The sequence below is a fragment of the Cupressus sempervirens genome, chromosome 7 (assembly GCF_028749045.1).
Source record: "Cupressus sempervirens isolate cs-2001-9-10 chromosome 7, ASM2874904v1, whole genome shotgun sequence".
Classification (NCBI taxonomy): domain Eukaryota; kingdom Viridiplantae; phylum Streptophyta; class Pinopsida; order Cupressales; family Cupressaceae; genus Cupressus; species Cupressus sempervirens.
In genome coordinates, this window is record NC_143124.1 from 880,710,504 (window position 1) to 880,719,492 (window position 8,989).

Here is an 8,989-nt window from a genome sequence, read left to right on the forward strand (position 1 = left end):
TTATTATATTTATTTTGTTTAGGTCATTTTAGATATGGAACATGTGAACCAAAAATAAAATTTTATAAGTATTATCATCATTTGATAACTAAGTACAACAATTACACTTATTCGGTTCTATTTCTTTTTTTACTAATAAAATATGGATTTTTCGTATCTTTGAATATTATACCTATAGTTCAAAGCTATTAGATTTTCACAATCCATGTAAAATATTCTCAGTATTCTGAGAATGATTGTGTAATTTTTTTGTCATCGACGTTTTTGATCATACTACATGATCCATCATCAGGATGCAAAAGAGTCAAGGGAAAAAGAAGAACATATAGTATGATCTAATGCAGAAGCTTGTTATCCTGCTCATTTTTGTTCAATCTACAAGTTGGAGCCGAGTTACTGTAGCACTTAGTTGATGCCAAGTTATTGTAGCACTTACTTGGTGCCGAGTTACTGTAGCACTTAGTTGGGGCCAAGTTACTGTAGCAATTCCTTTATGTGCCAAGTTACTGTAGCAATTCTTTCATGTGGCAAGTTACTATAGCAATTCCTTCATGTGTCGAGTTACTATAGCAATTCCTTCATGTGTTGAGTTACTATAGCAATTCCTTCATATGTCGAGTTACCCAGTGTATGCCGAGTGACCCTTCATGTGCTGAGTTCTCCTGCTTATGCCAATTGTCAACATTTGGACATGATTTCTACGAGCCGACTTGCGAGATTTATTTCGATCACGAAATTTATGTTAAGATCTTTTCTTGGGATGTGTCCAGACCATTGTGGGTCGGCCTTCCTCTTATGTAATGTTCTAGAATGATTTGTAAGCTGTTTTGGCAAGTATAAATAGAGGGTTTAAACTTAGAGTTAGGTAAGCTTTTGAAAAAAAATTGGTAAGTAGATTGCAGAGCAGAACTGAAAGTATGAATTTATTGTTAGAGCTTTGAATGTGAATGTATTTTTATTTGGGCATAACCCAAAAGGCCTTGCAATTGGGCATGTATGAAGATATTTTGATGAATCAATAAAAGTAGTTCACTCTTCTTCCTCCTTTGGTTGTTGTTATTTGTGTTTGTTTCTGTTGTGTTAACTCTTGCAGGGTGGTTTGGATAGCTGGGTGAGCCTTTGGCCCTAGTTTTCTTCCCTTGCCTGTGTCAATTGGTATTAGAGCTTGAGGTTCGTCCTTGTGGAGATTGGATCATGTAGAACCCTGATTTGGATTTGGTTGTAGGGTGGCAGATCTACGAATTTGACCTATAACTTGTAGAGGGTTATGATCTTATAGGAACTTGATTTGTAAAGATGGTTCATGGTAGAAGAAATGTCAATTGTGCTATATTGGATCAGTTGAGATAAATTGTAGCCAGAGTAGATGATGTGGAGACAACCCAAAGGAGAGGAGCACATCTTGATGATGTAAGTGATGATGAATCAGCAGCACCAAACCATAATCCAGAACCTGAAGAAGATCAAGATGAGGAAAGATTGTTATGAGTGTTGTCTAGGGAAAATTCAAAGCCTGTTGTAGAAGTTGTTCCTTATGATGGAAAATTGGATACTAATGCTGTGTTGGATTGGATCTCTGATATGGAGAAGTTCTTTGAGTTTGAAAACTCTCCTGATAATAGAAAGGTGAAGATTGCAGTCACTAGGTTGAAAGGTCATGCATGAATATGGTGGGAGCACTTGCAAACTGATAGACAATGGAGAGGAGAGGAGGAGATCAGAACTTGGCCAAAGATGGTGAACAAGTTAAAGAACAAATTCCTTCCTGCTGATTACCAAGTTAGCTCGTTGAGAAAGATGCAAAATTTGAAACAAAAAGACATGACTGTGAAAGAGTATACTAAGGAATTCTATAGATTGGACATTAGATCTGGACATGTGGATGATGATGTTGAGAAAATTGCAACATACATAAATGGATTGAGATCTGGAATTCAAGATGAAATAAGTTTTGCAAAGTTGGAAAGTGTTGAAGAAGCATATCGATATGACTTAAAAGCTGAGGAGATCTTGACAAAGAAGCATGAACAATTCCAAAGAGGTAGAAGTGGTAGATTCTAGAGAGATAGAGGTAGATTTTATGGTGAAGGTAGTAGATATGACAATTTTGTATAGGATAAAAGAAAATCTGAATGGAAGAATGATGACAAGGGCAAGACCGAATGGAGAAGTGGTAATTCTTACCAAGGAAGAGATAATTATTATTCTAGAGGTGGATTTCATGGTAATTGTTTCAAATGTGGTAAAGAGGGGCATAGATCTTTTGAATGTAGATCCTCTAAAAGTGGGCAAGGTAACATAAATGTTGTGATTCAAGGAGATGACGAGGGTTCACCAAGTGGACCCGAGGCTAGAGAAAATTTGATGGTGAGAAGAACCTTATGTAATAAGGGAAGTGATGAGGAACCTATTTTAAGGAGAATTCCTTTCAAGACAAGATGTAAGATTGTTGGAAAATGTTGCAAAGTGATCATTGACAGTGGAAGTTCTACAAGTTTGAAATCATAAGAGTTGGTTACAAAGTTGCAATTGCAAAGGCTGAAGCATCCCAAACCTTATCATGTTTCATGGATCAAAGACGAGCATAAGATATTGGTAAATGAGCAATGCCTTGTGAAGTTCAAGATTGGACATTACTTTGATGAAGTTTTGTGTGATATTATGCCTATAGATTGTTGTCATATTCTGTTAAGTAGACCTTGGCAATATGATAGATATGTTATGCATGATGGAAGATTGAATCAATATACTCTTTGGGTGAATGAGAAGAAGCAAATATTGTTGCCTTTGATTGAAAGTCCATATGAGGTCAATTGTACTGCAGTAAAGGTTTGCATGATTAATGGAAAGCAATTCGAAAAAGAAGTGAAGAAGAATCAAGTTTGTTTTGTCATAGTTCCTAGAGGACTAAATGTTGGTAGTAATGACCGAGCAGCAGAAGCTGGTAATGATCGAGTGATAGTAGATAGTGATAACCAAGTACTAGTAGAAATTATAGAATTGTTGAATGAGTATAAAGACATTATTTTTTATGATATTCCTGATGGTTTACCTCTTGTAAGAAGCATAAGTCATTGTATGGATCTGATTCTTGGAGCTAGTTTGCCAAACAAAGCACCATACACATTGACACCTACAAAGAATGAAGAACTTAACAGACAAGTGCATGAGTTGTTGCAAAAAGGTTTGATTGGAAAAAGCTAGAGTCCATGTGTTGTACCTGTTGTATTAGCACCTAAAAAGAATGGAGAATGAAGAATGTGTACTGATTCCAGAGCTATTAACAAGATAACAGTGAAATATAGGTTTCCTATGCTGAGGATGGATGACATAATGGATTTTTTGAGTGGAGCAAAGTATTTTACCAAGATTGATTTGAAGAGTGGCTATCATCAGATCAAAATTAGAGAAGGTGATGAATGGAAGACTGCTTTCAAGACAAAAGATGGTTTGTATGAATGGTTGGTTATGCCTTTTGGTTTGACTAATGCACCTGGTACTTTAATGAGGTTGATGAATGAAGTTCTGAAAAGATTTTTGGGTAAGTTTGTGATTGTTTATTTGGATGACATTTTGATATTCAGTAAGACTAAGGAAAAACATCTTGAGCATATTAGACAAGTATTGCAGAGGTTGAAAGAGGAAAAGTTGCTGATTAATCTGAAAAAAATGTTCTTTTATGCAAGAGGAGATTGTGTATTTGGGATTTGGGATTTCAGCTGATGGATTGAAGATTGATCTTGAGAAGGTTAAAGAAAATTTGGAATGATCATTTCATGGTTTGGCTAGTTTTTATAGGAAGTTTATAAGGAATTTTAGTTCTGATTGTAATGCTATGACTGAAACAATGAAGGGGGATAAAAAGGAATTCAAGTGGACACATGAAGTTGATAAGAGTTTTGAAACTTTGAAACAAAAAGTTGTTGAATTACCTGTATTGGCTTTGCTTGATTTCAACAATGTATTTCAAGTTGAATGTGATGCAAGTGGTAATGCAATAGGAGCTGTATTAAGTCAAGAAGGTAAACCCGTTGCTTTCTTTAGTAAAAAGTTGAATGATGCCAAAAGGAAGTATTCTGTGTATGATCAAGAGTTTTATGTTATTATTCAAGCATTGAAGAAGTGGAGACATTATTTGATTCCTAAGGAGTTTGTGTTGTATACTGATCATAGCTTTACAATACTTGGGAAGTCAACATAAATTGAATCAAAGACATATGAAGTGGGTTGAGTATTTGCAAAGTTTCACATTTGTTATTAAGCATAAGAGTGGAGTTACTATCGAAGTTATTGATGCATTGAGTACAAGACATTTTTTGTTGACTGAAATGAAGGTTGAAGTTCTTGGTTTTGATGAAATGAAAGAGTTGTATGATGTTGATCCTGATTTTTCTAAGGCATGGAGAGAGCGCAGAGCACCAAATTTGACAAACCACATAAGTAAGTATGATGAGTACTTCATTCAAGAAGGTATGTTGTTCAAAGGCATTCAGTTGTGTATTCCTAGAAGTTCTATGAGATTGAATATGATTAAGGAAAATAATAGTGGTGGACTGGCTGAACATTTTGGAATTGATAGGACATTGAGTTTGCCAAAAGAGAAGTATTATTAGCCACAAATGTATAAGGATGTTTAGAAATTTGTAAAGAGTTGTGGAGTTTGTCAAATTGCAAAAGGAGTAAGTCAAAATACTAGTTTGTATACACCTATTACTGTTCTTGAGAAACCTTGAAGTGATATCAGTATGGATTTTGTTCTTGGATTGCCTAAGACAGTGAAGGGGTGTGATTCTATATTTGTTGTACTAGACAAATTTTCCAAGATGGCCATTTCATACCATGTAAAAAGACATCAGATGTTGAGCATGTTGTTGAACTTTTCTTTAAAGAGATTATGAGATTGCATGGATTACCAAGAAGCATTATTTTTGATAGAGACAGTAAGTTTGTTGGTTATTTTTGGAAGACTTTGTGGAAGAAGATGGGTACTAAATTAAAGTTTAGTTCTACATTCCATTCACAAATATATGGACAAACAGGGGTTGTGAATAGAAGCTTAGGTAATTTGCTGAGATGTTTAGTTGGGAATAAGTCAAGTAATTGGGAGATGGTATTGGCACAAGTTGAATTTGCATATAATAATTCTATGAATAGGATTATAGGGAAGACACCTTTTGAGATTGTTATTGAAATGAAGCTTAGAGGAGTATCAGATTTGAGAGATGTTGCTGGTGAAGAAAAGAGAAGCGCTGCAGAAGAAGAATTTGTTGATTTTATGGAGTCTTTGCACAAGGAAGTGAAGTTGAGGTTGGAACAAAGTAATCAAAAATATAAGGAGAATGTTGATTAGTCTAGAAGACACCATGATTTTCAAGTTGGTGATGAGATGATGGTTCATCTAAAGAAAAGAAGATTCCCAGTTGGAACATACAGCAAGCTAAAGATGAAGAAATTTGGACCTTCAAGCTCTTGAAGAAGTTTGACAGTGGTAATGCTTATGAAGTTGAGTTACCTGATGACATGGATATATCTCCTATATTCAATATTGCTGATTTTTATAAGTATCATGAGTTAGAGGATGAAGTTGTTGTATCAAATGATTATCCTACGAAGCAGATTGAAGAAGTTGAACAGATATTGGATCAGAGAGTTGGCAAGAGCACAAGAGGAAAAGATTAATATGAATATTTGGTGAAGTGGAAGAATAGACCTATTGAAGATGCTTCATGGATTCCTCAATTTGAGTTGGATTCAGCTCAGGTTGTGACATCTCAATGATTTAGGAGAATCATTTCTTTCAACCCTGGTTGTCTAATGTAGGAGCATACTAGGTTGCCTTATTATCCTGCTCATTTTTGTTCAATCTATAAGTTGGAGCCCAGTTATTGTAGCACTCAGTTGATGTCGAGTTACTGTAGCACTTAGTTTTTGCTAAGTTACTGTAGCACTTAGTTGGAATCGAGTTACTATAGCAATTCCTTCATGTGCCGAGTTACTGTAGCAATTCCTTGCCGAGTTACCCAATGTATGTCAAGTGATCCTTCATGTGCCAAGTTCTCCTCCTTATGTCGAGTGTTAGCATTTGGACGTGATTTTTGCGAGCTGACTTGAGAGATTTATTTCAATTACGACATTTATGTTAAGATCTTTTCTTGGGATGTTTCCAAACCGTTGTGGGTCGACCTTCCTCTTATGTAATGTTCTAGAATGATCTATAGGTTGTTTTGCAAAGTATATATAGAGGGTTTAGACTTAGAGTTAGGTAAGTTTTTGGAAAGTTTTTGGGAAGTAGATTGTAGAGCAAAACTAAAAGTACGAATTTGTTGTTGGATCTTTGAATGTGAATGTATTTGTATTTGAGTGTAACCTAGAAGGCCTTACAGTTGGGCATGTATGAAGATATTTTGATGAATCAATAAAAATAGTTCACTCTTCTTCCTCCTTTAGTTGCTATTCTTTGTGTTTGCTTTTGTTGTATTAACTCTTGCAAGCTGGTTTGGATAGCTGGGTGAGCCTTTTGGCCCTAGTTTTCTTCCCTTGTCTACGTCATGATCTTTCTTCTTTTTTCCTTGACTCTTTTGCATCCTAATGATGGATCATGTAGTATGATTTGAAACATTGATGACAAAAAAAAAAACTTACACAATCATTCCCATAAAACTGAGAACATTATACCTATAGTTATCAAATTTGAAAATGGAAAACATTGGTATCTAAATTGATCTAAAATTGTTCTAACCACAATTTTAAAGTAAGTGTAAAAGATTAAAGGATGTGAGAAATAAATGTAAATTAAATTAAACTAATATAGATAATATCCTCTCAAACATGCACTTGCTACTACAAATGATTATATTAGATTGATAAACCATGAAAATACAAACAAGGGTTCCATAATTCATATTTAACATGATGTGATCAACTAAGGTAACCATATAACAAAGGATTTCCCAATATTCATCAAAGTCATAGGGTCATTACCCATGCACGTGTGCAAGATAAATCCTTCCTCAAAGCACAAGTAGAAACAATCCAATGAAGTCATCCATCTACTTTAGTAACCCTAGATCATTAGTTTTGTTCCACTAATTGTCATCACTATCATAAGATTATTAAAACATGGGTTTCATCCTATTATTTCTTCACATTCTCAGATCTCTCATCTTGACGATGGATCATTGAGTATGATCTAAAATGTTGATGCTAATAAAGTCACACATAGTCTTATCCATAAAGTATAAATATAATCACTATAATGTTACAAGAGTAATACAAGGATGTCATAATCGAATGTTAAGACCAAAATATAAAATAAGGCTTATAGAAAAGGATGGATCAATAGCTTTGAAGGGGGGAACCTTATGATAGCAATGACAATTATTAGAACAAAACCAATGATCCAAGATTACTAAAGTAGATGGATGGAATTATAGTTCAAGTGGTAAATTACACATTAATTTAGGTGTTACTAATTTAGGTGCAAAATTATGTGTTGAATTAGGTCCTACTTTAGGTACTAAATTAGGTGTTAATTTATGCACTACTAATTTTGGTGGTAAATTAGGCACTAATTTTGGTGGTAAATTAGGTGTTAATTTAGGCACTAAATTAGGTGTTAAGTTAGGCACTACTAATTTAGGCATTAATTCAAGCACTAAATTAGGTGCTAAACTAGAGACTAATTTAGATGTTAAATTGGGTGTTAATTTAGATACAAAATTATGAACTACTAAATTAGGTGCCAAATTAAACACTAAATAGTGCACATTAAATAACACCTCTAATTTCTTGAAAAGTTTGTGTTATTTTTGGGGATGGTGTTATATTTGACTTTTCTTTTGCACTGAATAAAATCTGCAGGCACTAAATCAGGTGTTATTTAGCCCACAATATTTAGTGTCTAATTTGGCACCTAAATTAGTAGTTCCTAATTTAGTATCTAAATTAACACCTAATGTAGCACCTAAATTAGTAGTTCCTAATTTAGTGTCTAAATTAACACCCAATTTAGCACCTAAATTAGTGTCCAGTTTAGCACCTAATTCAATGCATGAATTAGTGTCTAAATTAGTAGCACCTAATTGTATTAGAGTAAATGGTTCTTTTCCATTTCACTCTTATATTAAGTTTACTTAGGTGAGCTCATAAATGAGAAGAAATTATATATTCTTGGGTATTATTATTAGGAGGATATTATGAGTCATCCTTTTGACTCCAACTACTCCTAAGATATCACACGTGGTTAATTCCAATTTGGAACCACCCTTCTAGATTGTAGATGGATGGTAGGTGGTTGATTCCATCGGGACTCTACTTCCTCCAAGTTAAGACACTTGTCTCAATATTGTCCAAGTATCCTCCCAGTTGTTGCCTATATAAATAGGTTAGCTCTTGTGTATTACATATTATGAAATATTGATGCTATTATGCCTTTGAGCATTTACATCAGAGATTGTTCTTGTATTGTTATTCTGACAATTTTATTTCCTCTTAATTAATCTATTTCTTTCATTAGATTCTGATTTTTATTTACTTTATACAAATTCTAACATGGTATCAAAGCAATTATTGAAATATTAGATTATTTGTAGTGGTCTTGGAAAATCTTATATGCTTTTCTCTTGCATTTCTATATGAACTAGAGAATCAGAAAGGAATTATGAAGACCCATTAATATCTTTTGCATATATATTGTTTTTCTTGATTTGGTCATTGCAACACTTCAAAGGATTCAGATCTTGAGGACAATGTACAAAAAGAGCATTTTGCTATCAGTAGGGCCCACCTACCTACGAGGTGTAATGCCTACCCCTAGTTGAATTTTCATATTGTATTGTTGAATTCTTTTAGGCCAGTTTGATGGTTATGTCTTATGATCAAAGATACTTAGTTATTGAGTTTGGTTAGATGTTATTTCATATGTAGTTAATTTATGTGATGAGTTAGTTATTTCATGTGTTTAGGATTATTTCTATGATGATACATGTAT